Source organism: Protopterus annectens, chromosome 8.part0 (assembly GCF_019279795.1).
Source record: "Protopterus annectens isolate FY-2018-M chromosome 8.part0, PAN1.0, whole genome shotgun sequence".
Lineage (NCBI taxonomy): Eukaryota > Metazoa > Chordata > Ceratodontiformes > Protopteridae > Protopterus > Protopterus annectens.
Genome location: NC_056741.1, coordinates 543,567,907 through 543,592,953, shown reverse-complemented (window position 1 = coordinate 543,592,953; position 25,047 = coordinate 543,567,907). Strand labels below are relative to the sequence as shown.

The 25,047-nt window shown below is 46.8% G+C and overlaps 1 protein-coding gene across 2 annotated transcripts in view; it reads right to left on the bottom strand.

The window, feature by feature from the left end:
• HORMAD1 (HORMA domain containing 1) overlaps window positions 1-25,047 on the bottom strand; it is a 4,208,304-nt gene that overhangs the window by 746,497 nt on the left and 3,436,760 nt on the right. The window lies entirely within an intron of this gene.

Here is a 25,047-nt window from a genome sequence, read left to right as displayed (position 1 = left end):
GTGAATACCAGTATAACAGAATCCTGGGAAACCAGGACTTAAAATGTCATGAAAGGTCAGGGGGATGGTTGCATCCAAATGAAGTCACCTACTCAGATGGAACGTTATGGTGAGTACATAACTTCTTAATCTGAAGTAGGAAGATTTCATTTGTCTGCAACCTGTGGGACAGAGTCCCAAGCTACCTGGACCTTGGGCGGCCATCATGGAAGGATGTTCCGGAGCACCGCAGAGCCAAAGGATGCTCTCCCTCTGGAAACAACGTCCACTTTGTAATGTGAAATGAAAGTATGAGAGGAGGACCAAGTGGCTGCTGCGCAGATATCATCTAATGGTACTCTAGATTTAAAGGCAGCAGAAGTAGACACTGCTCTTGTAGAATGTGCTGTAATTCTCTGAGGAGCTGGCCTTCCTGAGGTGTCATAGGCCTGCAAGATACAATTAGAAATCCACTTTGACAAAGTGACCTTAGAGACTGCCTTACCCAGTGCGAATTTTGCAAAGGAGACGAACAGTTGATCGGATTGCCTATGACCAGCTGTTCTGTGAATTTAGAAACGCAGTTGTCTATGAACATCTAAGGAATGCAGTTTATATTCTCCTTTGTTTTTATATTTGGGAAGGAAAACTGGCTTAATAGATTGGTTAATATTGGATTCGGAAGCAATTTTTGGAAGAAAGGAAGGATTGGTCCTGAGGGAAACCCTATCAGGAAAAAAGGAGAGATAAGGTGGTTTGACGAATAGAGCTTGGAGTTCTGAAACTCTTCTAGCTGACGTAATGGCCACTAAGAAAGCAGTTTTCCAGGAAAGATACTTCAAGTCCACAGAGGCTGCAGGTTCAAAAGGAGGAGCGGTTAGGGCCTGCAGCACCAGAGACAAGTCCCAAGGTGGTACGGCTTCCTTAACAGGAGGTCTTAAGAGGAAAGCACCCTTAAGAAAGGTTTTACAAATTTTTGCAGCCATGAGAGGCGTCGAGTCATGACCCACATGGTAGTGAGAAATGGCTGCCATCTGTACCTTAACCGTCGAAGAGCTTGCTCCTTGTTGGAAAAGGTCTGTCAATAAGTCTAGTACCGCAGAGAGTGGCGCGGAAAAGGGATCAAGATTTTTATGTTCCACCCAAATGGAGAACCGCTTCCATTTGCTTCGATAAACCTTCCTAGTAGAAGGTTTCTGGGCAGCCACTATGATGGCTTTCACTGGTGAAGAGATACCGGGAGTCCTTATTAGGGATGGAACTGGAGCAGCCAAGCTGTCAATTTCAGTGTGTGAAGGTTCAGGATTGGAAGCCCCTGAGGATGGGAAATGAGATCCGGAATTGGATCTAGAATCCAGGGCGGATTCACTCTTTGAGAGCATACATAAGGGAACCATGGTTGACGAGGCCAGAATGGGGCAATGAAAATCATTTTGCTCCCCAAACTGCTGGCTTTCTGTAATAGTTTTTGCATTAGAGGAAGAGGAGGATAAGCGTATAGGAGACCGGGAGGCCAAGCATGCACCAGGGCGTCTCTCGGGGATTCCCCGAATGGGGGAAGTAGAGCGAAGAAGTTGTCGCATTTGGCGTTTGAGGGAGAAGCAAAAAGATCGCAACAGGGTTGCCCCCAGGCGGCAAAAATCTGCTTCGCTACTAGAGAATTGAGAGACCATTCGTGAGGGGAAAGAATGGTGCGACTGAGCTTGTCCGCTAGAATGTTGGACCTTCCCGGAATGTGCGTTGCCACAAGAAAGCGGTTGGTGGAGATTGCCCATTCTCATACTCTCATGGCCTCTCGACAAAGGGGGTAGGATCTGGTTCCCCCCTGTTTGTTGATGTACCGGACTACCGACATGCTGTCTGTCTGGATAGCAATAGTTCCTACAGGAAGAAGGCTGTGTAGTCCTTGCAACGCTAATAGCACTGCTCTCATCTCCAGAACATTTATATGCAGGGAGGTCTCTGAACTGTTCCACGTGCCTTGGACAATCCTGCCCGCTGAATGCCCCCCTCACCCGAGGCGAGAAGCATCCATGGTCACTGTGGCTAGGGGGAATGCAGCACAGAAGGGTCTCCCTGTTAGGAGGTCCGTCGACTGGAGCCACCAGAACAGGGAGCTCTTGCATGCTCTGCTGATGGCTATCGGGCTGTTGAGAGGAAGGTAAAGCGGGGACCATTGGACCTGGAGGGTCCATTGAAGAATCCGCATATGTAGCCGAGCGTGAAGGAGAAGTGGGATGGCTGCCGCCTTTGAACCTAGAGCCCTCAGGACCATAGCTGCAGTCGGAGCCGGTTCTAAGATGGCCGTGATATGACACCTCAGGTTGGACAATCAATCTGGAGTGAGGAATGCCCGCATGTTTCTGGTGTCCAATCTTCCTCCTATAAAATCTATAAGCTGTTTGGCGGCCACGGAAGATTTTTCTCGGTTTATGGTGATGCCCAGCCGAGGGGCTATGTGAAGGAAATAGTCCCTGGCTGAGCACAGTAGATGCCTTGATGACGCTGTAAGGAGCCAGTCGTCCAGGTATGGAAACACCTGAATTCCCTGGAGTCTCAGGTGGGCCGCTACCACTGCAAGTACCTTGGTAAACACCCTGGGGGCAGAGGTGAGACCAAAGGGAAGGACCCTGAACTGGTAGTGATTGGCTCCCAGCCGGAAGCGAAGGAACCTCCTAGACCATCTGTCCATTAGAATGTGGTAGTACGCGTCCTTGAGGTCTATAGAGCACATCCAATCGTTCTCCCACAAAAGGGGGAGGATAGATTGTAAGGTGACCATCCGGAATTTTTGCTTGGTTACAGACAGGTTCAGTTGTGACAGGTCTAGGATCGGTCTTAAGTCCCCCGTCTTTTTTGGCACCAAGAAGAACCTGGAGTAAAACCCTGATCCAGTCTGATCTCGGGGGACACGTTGGATGGCTCTTTTTGTTAGCAGCTGTGCGATTTCCACAGTTGCTACCTCCCGTTGATCGGGTGGTACATCGGGGAGGTTTTTGGATCTGGGAATACTGTGAAGGGGGATTGAATAGCCTCTGGATATCACTCGAAGCACCCAACGGTCTGACGTGATTGACTCCCATGATGTCAGGTGCCTCGAAAAACGCCCCCCGACTGCCTCCAGAGAGGAGCAGCCGGGTAACCCATCAGGGTTGCTGCGTGGGTCTGTCAGAGAAGGGTTCTCTGGACCCAAAGTTCCTAGGAGCCCCTCTGCCTCTAGGACGGCGACCTCCCTGTCCTCCTCTGCCACGGAAGGACTGGTTGTCCGGAGCAGGTTGGGATTGCTGCGATTTCCGGAACCACATCTTCTTCTGTCCCTTTTGGTTCTTCGAGAAGGACCTCTGGGGAGCTGAGAAGCGGACTCCGACGGCAGACAGCGTCTTCCCGTCCTTTTCGCTCTGGACAAGCGTTTCGCGAACTGTTTTGCCAAAAAGGGCAGAACTATCGAAGGGGGCATTTGCGAAGGTCGCTTTGAAGGGCTCCGCGAAGTCACAGTAGCGGAGCCAGGCCTGGCGTCTCATAACAAGGCCCGATCCGCTAGCTCTAGTGGCTCCCTCTGTTGCATGAGATAAGAGCCGCATAGAAGTATTAGACACCGCTCTGAGAGTGGCCATACGGGTGGAGTACACTTGTTTGTCCTCCGCCGAAATGGACTCTGGGGGAGATGCAGTGTATTCCTTAATTAGGTCTTGCTGCATCCTGATCACGTGTGCCATATAGTTCAGCGCCCTCACGGAGAAGGTTGCTGAGCTAAAGACTCGCTTCCCAATGCGATCCATCGAGCGGGATTCCTTGCTCGGGGGATGCATAGAGGGACTCTCCTGAGCCAATTCCCTCTTCGTGGCTGCAGCCATCAGCATGGCATCTACTGGGGGTCCCTTACTCCAATGTGTGTGGTCCGATGGGGGACTAAGAATGCGGTCCGGACGTTTGGGAATAGGCTCTACGGTGTCCGGGTCCTTCCACGCTCTGGTGGCAATAAGGTCCACCACAGGGTCGGCAGGAGGGGACACCCAAGAGGTAGACGGGCCCGCCTCAAATGCCTCCAAGAACACAGACTCATCCGAGGAGGCCTTGGGGGCAGACCCCCCCCCCGATCCTTAACATTTCCATAACGTCTCCAAAGGAGATATCTTCTGGGGGTGATCTTGGGGAGCCCTCCCCTTTCTCCAAGTCCGTGTCTTCAGTAATAGACTCGAGGGCGTCCATGTGCCTCCTCTTACACTTATGCTTACGAGGCACTTCCTCAGGGGGACTGTCCGAGGAGTCCTCGCCAGCAACCAGTTGTTCCAAAGGAACCACTTGGGACATTGAGGCGGGCTGTCCCTGAGACCGGCTGATGGGAGCCTGGCCCAGCTGCGAGGGAGTGCGGGATGGAGTCGAGACAGGGACCGGGGGTCCAGATGTCCTCGACAGAACCCTCTCCACAACGTCGAAGGCCGAGGGGGAGCCAACTTCTCTAAGCCCCGAGAGCCGACCCCCACTCGGATCCGAAGAATGGATCAGAACCGGAGCCGAGACCGTCGGATCCGAGAGAGCAGTGCGCTCCGATCTAGACGGAGTCAAAGAGACACCGGCTCCCTCGGATCCGAGGCTAGGCCCACGGCTCCGAGAGGTCGGGTCCGAAGTACCCGAAGCACTCAAGGGAGGGATCGGATCTGAGGTACGCCGGCCAGTCGGATCCGACCCACCCCCGGATCCAATGCTGCCCGGCTCCGAAAGCTCCGAACCCGGGAGTCGGGTCGGAGAAGGAGCTATGGGGGCGAAAAAAGGGGTCGAGGCCCCTGCCAGGTGGGGGGGGCGGGCAGGAGCACTCCCATCTGCATCTGGGCCTGGATGAATCGCCTCATCATCCGGTCCATATCAGCATCCGACATAGAAAAGGTTGACCTCGACGAGGCCACCGAGGCGGATCTAGAGTGTCGCCTCGATGACCTCGACGAAGGTCTAGTCTCTACTTCCTCGGGTCCGGGAGAGAACCGAGGGCATCGGAGCCGAGGAGGAGGAGATTTAGAAGCCAGAGGGGAGGCACGCTTAGGCGGGGGGGGCCGAGACAGAGGCCTCGGCCCGCCGCTTATGGTGCCCCTCCCTGTGCCTCTCCTTTTCCCTCCTGGTCTCTCTATCCTCCGGTTTCTTGGCGGGAGATTGATTCCCTGCTGGAGGAAGGGAGACTGAAGTAGCCACTGGTGTAGCAAGGGCCGAGGCTGAAGCCGATTCAGGAGGGAAAAGTCCCGCCAGAATCAACTTCGACCTCCGCTCCCTTAAAGCCCGGGGGTTGAACCCCACACAAATGGTACAACCAGATGAAAGGTTTTCAACCCCCAGGCATTTAACGCACCGAGTGTGGCCATCAGCCGGGGAAAGCTTATGGCCACACTCGGTACATTTAGAAAATATAGCCTTGGGGGCTTCAGACATGGCTACGCCCTAACAGGCCCTAAAAAAAACCCACACACACACAACTAACACACACTAACGAACACCCGAGAAAGGTTAACTAAAAGAAGGGAGGTAAGCCTAAACAAACACACACTAATTTCTGCTAAAGAATAAAAAGGAAATTTAGTCAAAAATATTTCACCAAAATCTCTTGCTATGGAGCCCGAAAAATCCCATCAGCTACTGAACGCGGCAAATGAAATCTGAGGTCAGTCAGGGCTTTAGCAGGGGATTATGGGTAAAGGGAGGAGCTAGGAGCTCGGATCCTAAAGCTTATGAATTGCCGGCTCGGATCCGATGTCGGATCCGAATCCCACAGGTTGCAGACAAATGAAGTCTTCCTACTTCAGATAGTTCAGTTACAGATTTGCTGTTCTGAACTGTTTGTAAGTTTCTTGGAGGCCATTGCTTGCTTGGGCTAAAGGGAACTCTGAACAGCCTGCCTGCCCCTGTGGGAGTGGTTACTGCCTAGAAACTGTAGTTTTATTGGCCATTTTGGGTCAATTCCAAACTCCTTGATCCCCCTCTCTTAAAACCCTCTTTTGCACGTTTTTGCGCATAGTGCAACAACGGGCAGCGCCGCTTAATCAGGTTTAAACTATTCCCGGCTCCACAAAGTCTGCTCTTCACTTTTTCCCTTAGAACTGTTCCAAATCTCAAAGTAAGCACTCTATTTTCCTTCTAAACCCCAGCAGTAGCTAGGATAAGTGTCTTATAAGTAAGCACTAATAAACTAAAGCACTACACCCTCTTATACTCCCTTCAAGTACTTGGCTCCCTATTGGTCCTTTCTGATCAAGTCAAAAAGTAATTCCTTATACTATTCTGGCATGTCCAAAAGTCAGTTTCAGGTTTACTCTCCAGTAATCTGGTGAATATGGGAAACTTGAGGCAATGTTGCAACTGCCTTATGTACACAGACCACCCTCTCCTCTTCCCAACAAGCTCAAATATATGTGAGAGATGCAACTATATAGCCAAACTGGAGGCTGAGCTCTCTCAACATAGTACTGGAACGGTCAGTCTGGAGGAGAAGGTAAACACATACACCATAAATCCAGTCTCACATAGACCTATCGTAACAGCAAACCAAACACATAAACACACAAAAACATACTTGGAGGCTCTAAATAAAAATCTGCCCAAGCAACAGAGACCTTCAAAGCAGACATCCAAGCAACTGCTACCCCACAACAATACCCATGTATCACATAGTTCACAAAGTCAGTGTGCCACAAAGTCACAGCCCTACACACCTAATACACTTGTAATACGACTCTATTGTCAGGCTGAACAAGAAGAAGGTCACTGTAAGCTGCCGATCCACATAACACAAGCACTCAGGCAACTCCAAAGCAAGTACAAATATGACTCCGTCATTGTCCATGCTGGTGTGAATGACCTGAGACGTACCTCCCTGGATTACATGAAAAGAGACTTAGAGGAGCTCTCTGATCATGTGGCCCAGGCTAGTATGACCCTGACCTTGAGTAGCATCTTACCCTCACCAAGAATGATACCACAGTATAAAGACAAAACGAACAATTGGCTAAAGTATTGGTGTCACTCAAAGGGGATCCAGTGTCTGTCAGCCTGGGATGACATGCTTGACAAGCCACGTTGCTTCGCTAGGGACGGCTTGCACCTGTCACCCCTGGGTTTTCGAATACTCGCCAAGGCTCTTGCCGCCCCCATAGTACCTTTTTTAGGCAAGGCTCAAAAGACAAACCCACCTCCTTAGACAACACAAGGAAAAAGAAACTAAGGGTAATGCTGCTCAACGCCAGAAGTCTAAACCTCAAGATGCACACACTCGAGGCTCTCCTCAGTATGGAGAATATTGATATCTGTACAGTAACAGAAACCTGGTTCAAGGCTCCCGAGAGCACCCCAGCACTACCAGGCTATACCTCATACCATGCTTTTCGGCCCCAAAACTCGGACTGAACCACAACAGGAGGGGGAGTATCCATATTCATCAAAAATACCCATACCTCCAGGCTAGTGGCACTGCACGAAGCATCTGAGACCATCCATGTGCAACTAACAGTGGGCAAAACTGCCTTCCAGTTTGTAGCCTGCTACAGACCACCCTCCCAAACTCAGGAACCCCACTCGGCTTTCCTGAAGACACTGGAGAATATGAAGGTCTCTCCAAACACCATTATATTGGGTGACTTTAACTACCCAAACATAGACTGGGAGCACTACTCAAGCCCCAACACCCTAGCCCAACGGTTCCTAGAATTTATAAACTCAAATGCTATGGAACAACTGGTCACCACTCCTACAAGAGGGGAAAACATATTGAACCTGATCATCACCAACATGGGGACTTTATATTCCATACCAGAGGTATACCCCTCATTGGTAAGATCTGAAAATAAATTAATCACTATGGACATCCATATCCCGTCCCCACCCCCAGCAAAGGAAACCACGGTCAAAAACTTCTCGAAAGCAAACTTCCCACTTCTCAAAACCGAGGTGGAATCCTTCAAAGCCCCAGGGCCAGTGGAAAATACAGCCCAAACCGCAGAATCCTTTACAAACGCATTCTATGGATGCCTACAGGAATGCATGGATCATGCTATCCCAAATAAAACCAAAACACACTCCTCCAAAGGGAGGAGACCTGTCTGGTGGACCCCAGCCATAAATAAGCTGTATAACAGAAGGAGGAAGCTACTACATGATAGAGCAAAATCCCTGAAAGGGAAGGCAACTCTGATCAGTACTAGCAAGAAACTACGATCCCTCATAAAATCATCTAAGGCTAGCTTCAAAAGAAAAATTGCACAAGAAGCTAAAGATAATCACAAGGCTTTCTTTAGTTATGTCAGAAACCTGGGTGGAAACTCCCAGATATGCCCTGAGTTAGTGCAAAATGATAAAAAATACACTGAACCAACAGACATTGCCAACATCCTGACAGACAGGTTCAGTGCGAACCCCCCCCCCCCCAAATGAGCAAATGACTATCTCAACAGAGTGTGGCCTCCCTGACATCACAGATGCAGAGGTGAGAGCTGCTCTCTCCAAAGCAAAAAACACAGCATCAATGGGACCGGACGGTGTCCCGGGCTGCGTTTTACATGAGCTCCAAGAAGAACTTGAACCCTCACTTAAAAATCACTGCTCAGTCTCAGCCTTACAACAGGATATGTACCCAAAGAATGGCGTACAGCAACAGTGGTCCCACTCCATAAAGGTGGTGCCACAACAGACCCCAGAAACTATCACTCTATAAGTCTAACTAGCCTGGTCTGCAAAGCTATGGAGTGTATCATCATGGAACTCATAAACAAAGACAATGGGAACCTCCAAACACTGGATCCTACCCAATTCGGCTTTGTTAAGGGCAGATCTTGCCTCCTGAACCTGGTCAATTTCTTTGAAACAGTCACCAAGGCTATAGATGAAGGGAAGGTAGTCCACACAGCCTACCTTGACCTTGCAAAAGCCTTCGACACAGTACCCCACTCTGGCATAATAAATAAGCTCACCAGCTTAAATATCAACCCCTATGTCACAAGATGGGTTGCAAAGTGGCTTGGGGACAGAACCCACATGGTCAGAATTGCAGGTGCCATGTCAGACTCTAGACCAGTTACAAGTGGCGTCCCACAAGGCTCAGTCCTGGGACCTCTCTTGTTCAGTATATATTTCTCTGAGGTACAGGCTAACACAGGAGGACTATGGCTGACAAAGTTTGCAGATGACTGCAAACTGGGGGCCATAATCGACTCACCGGCTGACACAAGCATCCTCCAAAAAGGTCTCACAGAGACAGATAACTGGTGCCAGAGCCATGGCCTAAAGCTAAATGCCAAAAAGTGCATAGTCATCCCCTTTGGGAAAAACAAAGTGCCCACAAATTACCACATAGGTGGTAATCCATTAAGTACGGAAGACGTAATTAGGGATTTGGGGACCCAAGTAGATTGCAACCTCTCCTTTGACAATCACATTGCCAAAGTGGTTAGAAAGACATTCTATATAGCCCACCTTATCACAAAGGGGTTCACATCTAGATCAAGAGAGGTCATTGTGCCCCTCTACTCATCATTCATCAGGCCCATAATTGAATACAATGCCCCATTTGAGATGTACCTTACCCGACACCTGCTACAACTAGAAAGACCGCAAAGTACCTCACCAAGAGGATCAAGGGACTCAAACAGATGCCCTACGCAGTTAGGCTAAAGAAACTCCAGCTCTACTCAGTTGCTTACCGCCTACTCAGAGACGATCTGTGCCTGACGTATAAAGCCATGTCCAACCCAGAATTAATGGACATGCTCCACCTCAAGAAATGCAAATCCATCAGAACTACACGCTCCAGTGACTTAAACCTCAGCACAGAAATAAATAGAACATGCTGGAGGGACAGATTCATATCCCAGAGGCTCCCCTCACTCTGGAACAAAATCCCAATCCATGTCAGACAGAGCCCCTCAATGACCCTCTTCAAGAAGAATCTTGACGTTTGGATGGGAGATCGTAAATTTACCCCTGGGATCTCTTCTGTGTCACTGCTAGACAGAGGCACGGTAAACTAACCTTAAATGGGCTATCTTCTGTGACCTACTATACAGAGGCACAGACAACTAATCTCAGAAGGGTGGCGAAAGCCAAACACACTCTGGCTAGGCTTGTAAATGCCCTAGGGCATATAGCCTAGTATCAACCTATGAACCTATGAACACCCTTGGTTTAGAAGGGCTTTTCCTTTGGGGTAGTAATGTAGTTATTTGGCCTCCTAGGAGATGACTCTATGGAGTCTGGGGTCTCTCAAGCCTTCCAAGAGATTAAATCAATAAGCTCTTCGGAAGGAGGGGTCAGCCAAGAGGTTGAGGGGTGAGACCCAAAAGCCTTCAGGTATAGTGACTTCTCAGCTGAATGGGATGTGGACTGCCAGCCACCTCTCTGCTTAAAAATTTCCAGGATGTCTCCAAAGGAGACATCTTCTAGAGGTGACTGTGGGGACCCTTCTGCATCATCGAGGTCAGTATCAGATGTAATTAATTCCTCTGGGGAGTGAAGATATATTATTAATTATTATTTTGTTTAACATTTGTTTACCAGGATAGTCCGACTGGACAACAAGTGCCCGTTTTCAGTGGAGTCCTGGGGAGAAAAACTCCATAAGTTTAAACAGAGAAGAAAAATTTACAAGAGAGACATTATACAGTATTAGCATACAGATGGTAGACTTTACAGCTGTTAGTATACAATAAGAGGATATTCCCTCTTTTGGTTAAAAATACAAGTGTACAGAATGTACAATGAGAGTAGATAAGAACCTGGTAGAGCATTGCAAGATATTTCACAACTGAATAAGAGTATATAAATGTTTACGTTTTCCATATATACATTCAAGAAAATATACATGCAAGAGTATACATACATATATATGCATACACACAAATACATACACACACTACATATATATATATATATATATATATATATATATATATATATATATATATATATATATATATACATACATATACACACATACATGCACATATACAGACACACATACATATACATACATACATATACATACTTCCTCTTGCAAGCCCTCCTCCAAGGGACTTCCTCAGTGGGGTAGTCTGGGGAAGTTTCAGAAGAAAGGCGGGTTCCTTATTGGGAATCCTGAAGCCTGGGGTCTCTGCGGTCCTGTGGAAAGGGAATATGAGAAGGCAAAGATACCTGCGCAGAACTGGGAGGAAGATCCGAGATAGACTGTGTCTGAGACTGGGACGTAGTCAAAAGCATCCTCAAAACCTCAAAAGCACCCTGTCTCTGCTCCGAAGAACACCCCACATCCGGCAAAAAAGGTTGTTGGGGCCGAAGGGATCTCTGGCGCAGAAGACAAAAGCTGAAAGGCAGAGGGAAGAGCTGAACTCAGCCGCATCAAAGCCCCCAGAGGTAGGTTCGGATCCGGAGTGATCAGAACCGTCTCTGAGGACCTGACTGTGGAGTGTCGGCTCGTGAGTTCTCCTGCTCTGAATGGGCAGAAAGACTCGTGGCAAACACTGGATCCAAGGAATCAATGGGTCTAGGATCCAAGACAGAAACTAGCTGGGATACGAATCTTCTGTCTCCAAAACCAACGGTTGGATTGGAGGAGGAGTAGGCGCTGATAGGGAGGACTTTGCCGGATACAATGCCTTTGGGCTCAGATCCAATAACAATTTGGCCAAGGCTGGTGTCTTCAAAAGCCTCTGCACTATCCTATCCACATCATCGCCCAACAAGCTCCTGGTAAACCGGGTAGATGAAGTAGGAGATCTAGACTTTGTTAGAAAGGGAGATGGGAGCCAAGAAGTAAACGTCTCCAATGTGGGATAGCAACTCCAATATCTAAACTCTGCCTGAGCCGAGAAGGTTGGACCGGATGGCTCATGCTTCTCCGAAGACCTCTTAGATACATCACTACTGAATGCTCCTAGGGTTCTGCAGGAGGAGACAGTCTAGGAAGTTTCTCTTTCGACTCCAAAGTAGACTTTGGAGTTGAAGAAGGCCTTTTTTGTAACTTAACCAATTTAGAAGACTTTGAAAAAACTGTGAACTCCAGAGAAACAGCCTCAGAAAAAGGAGTTTTAAGATATCCTTTTAAAATCAGCTTATTCTTAAGCTCCAAAAGAGCCCTTTGGTCGAATCCTTGACATATGGAGAATGAATCTTCAAGGTGTAAAGTGCCTAAACAATAAACACACAAGGTGTGTATATCACTTAGGGGCATCTTCTTCCCACAGTTTTCACACTTTTTAAACCTTAAGGGTTTACTTTCTGTTTTTGAAATATAATCCTACAAGTCAGAATAAAGAAATTCAAGTTACAGAAGTTAAATAACAAGGCAAGACACTCGCACAACAGAACGCCCTCTAATTTAAACGATAATATATATATATATATATATATATATATATATATATATATATATATATATATATACATACACACACACACACACACATATATATATATATACATATACATACATATATATATATATATATATATATATATATATATATATACACACACACACACACACACACACACACATATATATATATGATTTTTAACTTAAGAAAAGGAAGGTCCTCTAACATAAATGGACATTGGAGGGGACAGAAAAGAGGAAAAGCACTCTAACTACTAGAAAAAATGTGCTCTAAGTTAAACAGATGTAGGGAGGTAAAACAGTACGCACATTCGGAAAAAACGTCCTCTATGTAAAACAGACGTTGATAGGGTAAGGAACTATAAACTACAGATACAAATTTAAGAGGAAGAGTGAAAAATTTAAGTAATAATATATTACTTAGCCCAGAGCTTGCTGACAGAACCACGTATTTCGCTGAACAGCAAATGAGATCTGAGAGAGTTAGGGAACAGCATTATGGGTAAGGTAAAATGCCCACGAGCTTCACTTTCTTCTCTCCTAATTTCCAAATTTCCATAGGAATACCATCTGTTCCTGGAGACCTTCCTGAAGATTGATTATACATCATGGCTTTTATCTCATTACCACCTCTCGTAACTGTTAGTTGTTGAGAATCATATGCTTCTAACCTTGTCACAATTAAGTCTTCTATATTTTTCTGCTTTATACAAATTTTCATAACATTTTCAGAATATCTGTAAAACCTCTAAAGGATCTCTGGTTATTTTTCTTGTCATATGTTCCCTAAGTTTGGTAACAACTCTTTCAACATTTTGTTATTTAAGTCGTTGCACTAAAAGTTTTTGTGCTCTGGAGTTAACAAAAATAGTTGCTTAACTGCAGTCTTTTTAAACTCAGGCTCTCTTTAGCACTCTGAATTTGCTCCTCCTCTTGTTTTATTCTTCAGTACTTTAACCTCTGACAGCCCCTCTAAATAATTTCCATTACTTCTTAACCATATCTTTCTCTTTTATTTCAATCGCATTTTTAAACTCCATTTCATTTTATCCTAGTTACTGGCTATAACTTCTGAAGAGATTTCCAACTTCCCTAATAACTCTTGAATAATTTCCACTGCCCATTCCTTAAATTCCTCTCTTTTTAACAGGTGGGGGGAAAGCGGCAATGTCATATTTTTACTTCATTACCCTGCATTTTTTTATCTTAGTTTTTACTGGTGCATGATCAGAAATAGTTACTGGATGTGTGTCGCAGCTTTCAATTAAATGCACATGTTCCTGTAAAATATAATTTCTATCTAATCTAGCCCAGTTATTGTACCTTGGGAGATAATATGCAAATTATATCCCAGTTTCTACTACTGAATTCACATCTTTCATACCAAATATTTTCATAAAGTTCTTCAGAAATCTGCTGTTTTTTGTTATATTGTTCCTTCTAGGTCCTCCTGATACATCCTCACTATTGTAAATCACATTTGATTCCCCATCTATAAATAATTCTGCCTGCTGAAAGCTGATTATTTCTCCCAAATTTTTCTTAAACTCTATAATAGCACTTTTCAGTGGAATACAAATACATGCTATTGTAATACTTCTCTCTTGTCAACAGCCCCTTACTACCACAAATCTACATTTTTTCCTTTTTTCCTCATTTATCAGTTTTGGGGAACCCCTCTGGCATTTTGTATAATTACTCCCCTTTTCCTCTATCCCTGATATTCTGCTGAATATCCATTCTGAAATCCGCTCTTTGTCAAATTTACATTTTTTTCCAAACTGACTCCTGCAGCATTGTTATTTGCATTGTGCATTTCTTAATATAATTCAATAGTCTGTCCTTTTCATCTATACCTGTAAGGCCAATAGCCATCATGACAAAATGCTATTGTTCCTACCTATTAAACATGACAGTTTTTGAATGTGTATTTATTACATCTATATACTAATATATGGCAGGCTGATTTTTTTTGTATAGCTGTTTCTTCTCATCTCCATGTGAACTTATGTCATATTTTTCAAGATGTTTTGTTTTAATACCCTTAAAGAAGAGAGTAAATACAAAACACTCCCATTCCCTATTAACTTGAACAAACACAAAAAAAAGAAGTTATGTACTCACCATAACGTTCCAATTTGAGTTATTCATCTTGCCTTCATTCTTACAGATGGGTTCAGAGCCGATCCTCGGCTCCGATTCGGCCTAATACAAAGCTCGAGTTCATCAGACAGCTCAAAGCCAAGTCCCTATCCCATGATGCACCTTGAGTTACCTCATATCTTGTTTGCTCCGTCTAACAATACCATATGCCATTCTATCACTTTTTTTTTAAAAAAAAAAAAAAAAACTGAACAAAACTGAAAAAAGTATCTAATCTCTAAAAAACAAAAAACCTTGGGAGGGTGGAAGGGTAAGGGAAGAGGGATAGAAGAACCGAGATGAACAATGGTGAGAGTAACTACTTCCTTAGTGTGAATTTGTCTTATCTCACTCTCATCTTAACAGATGGGTGCTTCTCCAAGCACCATCTTCGTAAGTTCCTCACGGAGTACAGTGAAGTTCAGGTAGAGGAAAAGGGAGGACCTACCCCACTAAGGCCGCCTGGAGGAGCAATAACTTAATAAAAGGTGATAAAGGTTGAACAAGTGGCTGCTGCACTTATATAGGAAGCCTAGCAGAAAAGCAGAGGATGCTTGACAAGCCTTGACAGATAGATGAAGCCCCTTTAACTTTTTTTGTTTGTGTGTAAAAGGTAAATTTGTAGCTGAATAAAAAAAATAAGGATGAGCATAAACTATTCAGATAGTTTGCAATCTTGTAACTTTTAACTTTCTCTTTAGAATAAAAAAAAACAAAGTAGTTCTTGATCTTCTCTTCTCTTGATCTTGGTCCTCTCTAAATCTGATCCAGGTATGATCTATCATGTTTGTGCAGCTTAAGCTGTTTGTGTGTAGTGTGTGTTTTTTAAAAAACAACAAATCATCAATTTGGTTAAATACACATAGCTAATCAAAAGGTAAAAGGAATTAAATAAAAGAATAAAGGATTTGTAAGTTAAGAAGTCAGCATGAAAAGCAAGTCAGTGGAAAAAGCCAACAAAATGCTGTTGTTCTTCTGACTAGGACTGATGGTCTGATAAACTTAAAAAAATAGGTTCTTTCAAGAAAAAAACACAACTCTTCCAACTCAAAATGAGGAAAGGTGGGAGAATAATGCGGGAAAAAGCTAAAAAAGTAAAACTTTTAAAGTTATGTAATTATAACTTCACTTGTACTTTTAGACATTTCTTCCACATTCTCACTCAGGATGGGCTCGGAGCCGATCCCTCGGCTCCGACTCGGCACGCTTATGCTATAGAGCGAGGCCTCTAATTGGCTGAGCTATCTTTATCCCAGGATGCACCACCACTAATCCCCCAGATCTTGTTTGTCCGCATTCATGCACACATGCACAGCTTGATTATATAACATTGTTAGATGTTTCAAGATGAAACAACAGGTTTCGGACCTTCTGATATCCTCTGATCTCCAAGGAAGGGGAAGGAGGGTGGGTTATTAGGAATGTAGGCGAGATGGATCCCAAACATCTGAAGTTATGGTGAGTACATAACTAAAAGATGTTATGTGATCCTATCTCACCTACATTCTGACTGATGGGACAGCGTCCTAGCACCTAAATCCCGGGTGGCTCATTGGAAAACACTCCTGAGCACTGTGGAACCAAATGAAGCTCGTCCTCTAGATGCCACATCTAATTTGTAGTGAGAAATGAAGGTGTGCGGGAAGACCATGTAGCCGCAACACAAATGTCACCAATAGCAAGCTTAGAATGAAATGCTACCGAAGTAGCCATAGCCCTTGTAGAATGAGCCTTGACAGAGGTGGAAAGCTCTTTGTTAGAATAAATATAAGCTTGAGTAATACAGTCCCTGATCCATTTGGCAATAGTGACCTTTGTGACCGCGTTGCCCAATTTGTTTTCTGCAAAGGACACAAACAACTGATCTGTCTTCCTTGATTGTTTGGTCCTGTCCAAATAAAAATGTAACTGCCTGTGGGCATCTAGTGTGTGGAAAATAAACTCCGCTTTATTGGAGTATTTTGGGAAAAAAACTGGGAGCTCTAACGACTGTTGCAAGCATAAAGTAGAACAGACTTTAGGAACAAAAGAAGGATTTGGTCTGAGGGATACCCTGTCTGTATGAAAAACCAAGTACGGGGTTTCACTGACAAAGCTTGAAGTTCTGAAACCCTCCTGGCTGAAGTAATTGCCACTAGAAAGGCTGTCTTCCATGATAGAAACTTTAGATCACAGGTAGCTGCCGGTTCAAAGGGAAAAGAAGTCAGGGCACGTAATACTATATCGAGATCCCATGGAGGTGCAGGATGAGAAATTGGAGGTCTTAATAAAGCAGCACCTTTCAAGAAGGTCTTACACAACCTGTTGCTCATTAAGGTGGGTCTATGGATTCATGAAAATTAGAAATCGCTGCCAATTGTACTTTGATGGTAGAAACAGAAGAGCCTTGATTGAAAAGAGAGGTCAGGAATTTGAGTACTTCTGCCACGGGAGTAGAAATGGGGTCCAGGCCCCGGAGTTGAGCCCAGATAGCAAACCTTTTCCATTTGCTAGAATACAGTTTCTTCATAGCCGACTTGTGGGCTGAAGACAATATGTGCACCACATCTGGATCAAGTGCATGTCTCCTGACTATGGTCGGAAGAGGAGGAGCCAGGCCGTCAATTTTAATGTGTGTAGGGACTGGTGTAGTAGTCCCGACTGATGAATCAGTAGTTCTGGGACCTGGTCCAGGAACCATGGACCTTCCAGAGCATGTTTCCGAAGATAGGGAAACCACACTTGACGAGGCCAGTACGGAGCAATTAAGATCATCTTGCTGCCTAAGAGAGATGCCTTTTGAATCACTCTGGGGAGGAGAGGAACTGGAGGGAAGGCATAAAGCAGTCCGGTGGGCCAAGGATGGACTAATGCATCCATAGGGCTCTTCCCCAGAGCCGGGGTTAGGGAGAAAAATTCTTTGCACTTCGCATTCAGAGGAGTCGTGAAGAGGTCGCAACATGGAACTCCCCATTCGCTGAAAATCTGCCTTGTAATTGTCATATTCAGAGACCATTCGTGAGGAGAGAGGATGGTTCTGCTCAACCTGTCGGCTATGACATTGGATTTGCCCGGTATGTGAGTAGCCACCAGGAAGCGTTTGGTCGAGACTGCCCATTCCCAAACTCTCATCGCTTCTCTGCAAAGAGGATAGGATCTGGTCCCTCCCTGTTTGTTCAGGTACCAGACAACTGACATGTTGTCTGAGTGAACAGCAATTACGTCCTGAGGGAGGTAATTGTGAAGGGCTCGAAGGGACAGGAGTACTGCCCTCATCTCTAGGATGTTGATGTGGAGAGGGGTCTCTTCCGGGTGCCATTTGCCTTGGACTGACTTGCCCAGGAATGCCCCCACCCCGTCTGGGAGGCGTCCGTGGTCAAAGTGGCCGCCAGATGAGGAAGAACAAAGGGTCGTCCCTGGTCCAAATTGGAGGACACTAGCCACCAGCGAAGGTCCTGTTTGCAAGAGTCTGTGATCCATATTAGATGATTGAGAGGGAGTTCCTGAAAGGACCACTGAGTTGAAAGAAGCCACTGGAGGATTCTCATGTGTAACCTTGCCAAGGGAACTAGCAGAACTGTGGCAGACATCGATCCCAATAATTGTAGGACCATTCTGGCTGGGGCTTTGGACCTGGGGAGTAAGGCTCGAACCTGATTTTGAATGGTCTGAATTCTGTCTGCAGGTAGATAGACCCGCATCTGGTTTGAATCTATCTCTACCCCTATGAATATTATTCTTTGAGATGGCCCAAGAAAAAGTGCAAGCACTCCAAAAGAACTGTTAATCAAGTAAAAGAAGTGCTAGGGCACGCTGGTAAGCAGTCATTAAGTTTATTCCACAATAGGATAAAATCCACTCCAGGTGCTTCACTCGAGACAAAAAATAACAGCAACAAGATAATGCGTAACTCGCAAAGGAAATATCTTTTTTTCTTTCTCTTTTTTTTTTTTTTTTCTTTCTTTTCTTTCTTTCTTTAAAAAATTGGGGAAATCACAGGGGTCAACCCAACCGAAGTGTGCAATGGGCGACCACCTTCTTGATCGTGGTATTCTTTGAGATGGCCTTAACACAGACTTTGGCCAATTGAAGGTGATTCCAAGGGAATTGCCCAGTGATATTGTGGCTTGCAGGTTCCGGAGGAGTAGATGCTTGGAGGTGGCAGTTAGGAGCCAGTCGTCTAGGTACGGAAACACCTGGAATCCTAGACTTCTCAGGTGAGCAGTCACTGCTGCCAAGCATTTGGTGAACACCCTGGGGGCTGTGGTGAGACCAAAGGGCAGCGCACGGAACTGAAAATGACTGCCTCCTAGGCTGAAGCGCAAGTGTCTCCTGGACGTTTGATGTATTTTGATATGGTAATACGCGTCCTTGAGGTCTATGGAGCACATCCAAACACCTTTCTCCAACAATGGGAGAATGGTTTGTAAAGTGACCATTCGGAACTTGGAGTTCTTGACTGAACGGTTTAGGTTGCTTGGGTCCAAAATGGGCCTCAAGTCCCCGGTCTTTTTTGGCATCAAAAAGAATCTTGAGTAAGTCCCTAATCCGATCTGGTCTGCGGGGACCGGATGGATGACTCCTTTTTGCAGAAGCTTTGAAACTTCTAAGGCTGCGGTATCCCGTTGACTGGGTGGCGGGTCCGGGATTCTTTTGGACTGAGGGGGGGGGGGGCAACAGAATGGGATGGAGTAACCTCCGGCGATAATTCGAAGCACCCATCGGTCCTGAGTGATCCCTTCCCAGGCCTTCAGGTGCTTCGAAAAACGACCCCCGACTGGCTCCGGAGCAGCACAGTCGGGCAATCCCTCAGGGACTATGAAAAGCTGAAGAGCCACGAAAGGACTCGCGGTCTCCAGTGTTGCGAGGGCCTCTGCCGCCTCTGGGACGGCGTCTTCCTGATGAATTTCCCCCTCCTCTGCCTCTGGAGGGGGAACCTTCCTGCTGAGAGGGGTAATACTTCTGAGATCTACAGAACCACATCTTCCCTCCTCTTTTAGCCTTGGGATAAGGCCGAAAGGGAGTGGAAAATCGTGCCCCTACAGCAGTCAGAGTCTTACCCTCCTGTTCACAGCGGGTAAGTGTGTCTTTCACCTTGGGCCCAAACAGGGAGGACCCATCAAAGGGGGCATCGGCGAATGAAGACTTGAAGGCCTCCGCGAAATGACACAGGCGGAGCCAGGCTTGTCTCCGTAGAGCAATGCCTGTACCCGCCGCTCTACTCGCCCCTTCGGCCGCATATGAAATAAGCCTCATGGACGAGTTCGAAATGGACGACATCGTAGCCAGCTGAGAACCAACCGTCTGGGCCAGCTCCTCAGGCAGGTTACCTAAGAGGGTATCAGATAGCTCCTTAATCAGATCCCTCTGGAATCTCGTAAAGTGCGTCAGGTAGTTCAGAGACCTCAGAGTAAAGGCCGCTGAACTAAGGGTGCGCTTACCGTACCGATCCATGCTCCTAGACTCCTTATTAGGAGGATGGATGGACGTAGAAGCCTCTGCTACATCTTGCTGGGTAGCAGATGCCACCACCATAGCATCCACAGCCACACCTTTCGTAAGGAACTCTCTATCTGGGGGCGCCGAAAGAAATTTGTTTGGACGAGCGGGCACCGGTTCCACAGAGTCTGGGTGTTCCCACGCCCTTCGACAGATCAAATCCAAGAGCTCGTGGAAGGGCGGAGACACCCAGGAGGCGGAGGGCTGAGCCCCGAAGGCCTTCAGGAACACCGACTCATCAGCAGAGGGAGGTTTGGACTGCCAGCCGCCTCGTTGTTTTAGGGCTTCCAGGATGTCTGCAAAGGAGACATCATCCGAGGACGACTTGGGGGACCCCTCTGCATCATCGAGATCGGTGTCAGATGTCAAAGACTCGTCAAGGGAGTCAACGTGCTTCCTCTTGCACGTTTTCTTCCTGGGAGGTTCTTCCGAAGAGGCTTCAGAAGGACCTCCAGGAGGGGGAGAAACCCCAGCGGGGGTAACCTGAGGCCCAGGGGCTCCGCTGTCTGCAGACAGGGGGACTGCCAACGACCCAGTCTCCAAATGTAGGGAAGGAGCTGGGGAAACTGTGGAGGTAGCCAATGAAGATTTGGCTAGAGCACTCCTCATAGCCCTGAAGGCGGGACCACCAGAATCCTGGGAAGGTCCCCCCTCCGTGGCCACGACAGTGGACAGTACTCCCGCCGCCGACGCACCAAGAGGAAGACTTGGGACAGAAGGCATCAATCCGGAAGCCTCCCCCCCAGGGCCGAAGGAAGAAGTCCGTGCACTGAACTCCGACCCGAGAGCTGGAGTCGGAGCAAGGGTCGGGCCTGACCCTAACACCTCCACTGGTTCCACCAACACCTGCTCCAACGGTGCCGAAGCTGTTGGAGGAGGAAGTACAGTAGGGGGGTGGACCATCTGCTCCGAAGCCAACTGGGCTGGAGCCGAAACCATCTTTTCGAACACCGGAGACTGGAAGAGTCAAAGGAGCACCCTGTCGATGTCCGAATCAGACATCCTGGATGATCTCGAGGATACCGATCGGGCCCAAACCGATTTCTCCATCGGCTCCGAAGGGCTCGGGGACCGGCTCCGAAAGGACTCAACTATTATCGGCTCCGAGGAAACCTTCAAGGAAATTTCCCTCTGCGCCGATAAGGACTTCGGCTCCGAGGGGGAAGAGTCTGAGCCGATGACCCTTATCGGCTCCAATATCAGTGGAGCCGATGAGGGTGACCCGCCTCTTGATGCCCCAGACCTCGGCTCCGAAACCAGAGGGGTCGAGGCTGGAGGCATCGAGGCAGACCGTTCCGACCTCGGCTCCGAAGTCCGTGGAGCCGATGGAGAAGTCTGCTTAGCTTTCTTAGCCGTCGGTTCCGACTGACTGGTCGGAGCCGGCACTTTCCTCTTCTTAGAAGGAGACGGAGAGGAAGATAAAGCCTCCTCGAAAGAAGGCTTGATTAATCCTTTGAGGATTAATTTGTTTCTCCTCTCCTGGAGGACTCGGGAGGAAAACGCATGGCATACACTGCACGATTCCTGCAGATGTTTGGCGCCAAGACAATAGACGCACGAGGAGTGGTCGTCCGTTATGGACATTTTGAACCCACACCTCGTGCACTTTTAAACCCGGAGGGTTTATGTTCTTTAGACATAGTCCTACAAGAAAAACAGACCACAACAGTAAACTTAAGGGTTTGACACAGGAACAAAAGTATGCCACTAAGTCAGAAATATTTAAACTGAAAAACTTTTTTTTTTTTTTTACACAGAAAGTGAGAAAGAGAAAACAAGGAGGGTCAAGACCCTCTAACTCAAACGGGTACTTGACCCACACACAACCACTGAGAAGTAGTAACCACAGGGGAAGGCCCCTCTAACTTAAACGGAACCTTCTCTGACAGGAAATTATGCTAAAAATTCAATCAAACTGCCAGAAACACACTCGTACACAAAGAATAGCCATTAAAACAGCTTTTGGGTTTAAATGAAGCAAATACTGACAGGAAAAAAGACTAAATATATAGTACTTAGCCCAGCCAATGTTGAGACCACGTCCAAGCTCTGTAAGCGGCAAACGAGATCTGGGGGATTAGTGGTGGTGCATCCTGGGATAAAGATAGCTCAGCCAATTAGAGGCCTCGCTCTATAGCATAAGTGTGCCGAGTCGGAGCCGAGGGATCGGCTCCGAGCCCATCAGTCAGAATGTAGGCGAGATAGGATCACATAACATCTGGATTTCACTGGTGGTCTGAGGTGGAAGGTGCCTTTGAGGAAGGCTTTGGATAGCTTGTGTAACATTATGTTCAATCCTGCAATACCAAGATGAAAATTAGAGATGGCGGCAAGCTGAACCCGAATTGTAGCTGCCGTCACTCCTTTGTTGAAAAGCATCGTCAAAAATTCTAATATAGAGGAAATGGGGGCTTGGTAGAGATCAATGTTATTCTGAGAAGCCCATATAGAAAATCTCCTCCATTTGCTAAGGTACAACTTCCTAGTGGAGGATTTATGAAAAGATATTAAAATATGCTGCATTTCGTTTGAGAGGTTATGGAACTTGGCTATGTTGGGAATTGGAGCAGCCAAGCTGTCAATTTTAGGGAATGAAGGGAGGGATGAAGAGCCCCCGACGAATGCATCAGAAGGCCTGGAACTGGGTCTAGAATCCAAGGCTCTTTCAACAGATAAAGATGAAGCAAGGGGAACCAAATATGACGAGGCCAATGAGGGGCTATTATAATGATGGTCTTTTCCCAGGGCTTTTGCCTTCTGTAGTACTTTGGGTATCAGTGGAATTGGTGGGAATGCATAGAGAAGACCCGGTGACCAATCGTGTACGAGTGCATCCCTTGGGGAATCTCCCGGAGGGGGAATCAGGGCAAAGTAGCTTCTGCAATTTGTGTTCATGTGGGACGCCAAATGATCACAGCAAGGCTGGCCCCATCTGTGGAATATTCTTTCCGCTATCTCTTTTTTGAGCGACCACTCATGAGGTGACAGAATTGCCCTGCTCAGTTTTTTTTGCAATCACGTTGGATTTTCCCGGGATATGCTTTGCTATCAGAAAGCACTGGGTGGATGTAGCCCACTGCCATACTCTTAGGGTCTCTTGACAAAGGGGATAGGACCTGGTTCCTCCTTGTTTGTTTAAGTATCAGACCACTGACATGTTGTCTGTCTGAATCGCAATTGTCCCCAGAGGGAGAGAGTCCTGAAAGTACTGCAACGCCAAGAGTACCCCTCTCATCTCCAGGACATTGATATGCAGATGTGTCTCTTGATCGGTCCATGTGCTTTGGGCTGTTCTTCCTTGAAAATGCCCCCTCCTCCCCACCCTATCAGGGAAGCGTCCCTGGTCACTGTGACCAATGGTGAGGATAGGATAAAAGGACGACCTATCGTTACTTGAAGAGAGGTTAACCACCACCGAAGATCCATTTTGGATGTGTTTGTTACAATAATGAGATGAGACATTGGGAGCTCTTGATAAGAATATTGTGTGAACAGCAGCCATTGTAGAATCTGCATGTGCATGCGACCCAACAGAATTGCTATTACTACACCTGCCATCATCCCTAACAACTTTAGCACTTCTGATGCTGGAGCCTTGTCTCTGGATATGATGTTCTGGATTTGCTGACGAAGCAGTAATATCCTTTCAGATGGCAGTTTTAAAGTGGTGGTGGTGGTGGTGGTGTCCAATTCTGCTCTGATAAAAATTATATGTTGCGATGGCGACAAGGCAGATTTTTCTGAATTTATGGTAATGCCCAGGTGACTGCAAAGAGAAAGAGTGGTGTCCCTGGCTTGTATTAACTAATGCCTGGTGGTGGCGGTGAGGAGCCAATCGTCTAAGTACGGAAACACCTGGAATCCCAAACGCCTCAGGTGAGCCGTGACCACTGCCATACATTTGGTGAACACTCTGGGGGCTGTAGTGAGACCAAAGGGCAGGGTTCGAAACTGGTAATGATTGGCTCCCAGCCAGAAGCGCAGATGATCCCTGGATGGTCTGGCCATTTTTATATGGTAGCATGTATCCTGGAGATCTATCGAGCACATCCAATTGTCTTTCCCTAAGAAGGGAAGTATCGACTGAAGTGTGAACATCCGGAACTTCTCTTTCTTGACAGATCTGTTTAGTCTGCTGAGGTCCAAAATAGGTCTCCAGCCCTCTGTCTTTTTTGGAACTAAAAAGAATCTTGAGTAAGTTCCGGATCCTGTCTGGGCTGCTGGGACTGGTTGGATGACTCTTTTTCTTAGCAACATTTGGACCCCTACTGTTGCTTGTTCCCTGTAACTGGGTGGAACATCTGTGATTTTTGTTGTCAATGGAGGGGGAATGGCGAAAGGAATGAAATATCCTCTGGAAACTATACTTTGTACCCAGTTGTCATTTTGTTATTTGAGTCAGGTGTCTGGATACAAATATAAGCGACCCCCGACTGCTTCCAGAGTAGGACAGTTGGGCCTCCTTTCAGGAGCGCTGGTAGGGCTTCCCAAAGAACTGGTCTCTGTCGCCCTGGTTTTGTGGACCCCCTCTGCCGCGAGGGTGGCGTCCTCCATTATTGCCCCCTCCTCTGCCCCTGGAGGGGGGTTCACCAGGTGTGTTCAGAAAGGCTCCTTGGGCTTTTCGGAACCACATCTTTCCTCCCTTTTGACCCTTGGGTTAGGGTCTAGTAGGGGTGGAAAAATGGACTCCGATGACAGACAGAGTCTTTCCTTCTTGCTCACACCTGGTCAAAGTTTCCTTAAATCTGGGCCCAAAAAGGGACGAGCCATCAAAAGGGATGTTGACAAAGGGTGACTTAAAGGGCTCCACAAAGGAACATACGTGCATCCAGGAGTGTCTCTTCAGAGCAATTCTTGTACCAGCTTCTCTACTCGTTCCATCAGCTGCATATGAGATGAGACGTATGGATGAGTTCACTATGGAATTAAGGGTAGCAAGCTATGAGGCAACTTTGTCTGAAACTCCTGCAGCTACCGTACCCTGAAGAGTACCTCCAAGCTCTTTTAGGAGGTCTCTTTGCAATCTTGTGAAATGTGTAAGATAGTTCAGTGAATGCATGGCAAAAGTCGCTGAACGGTGCAAGCTC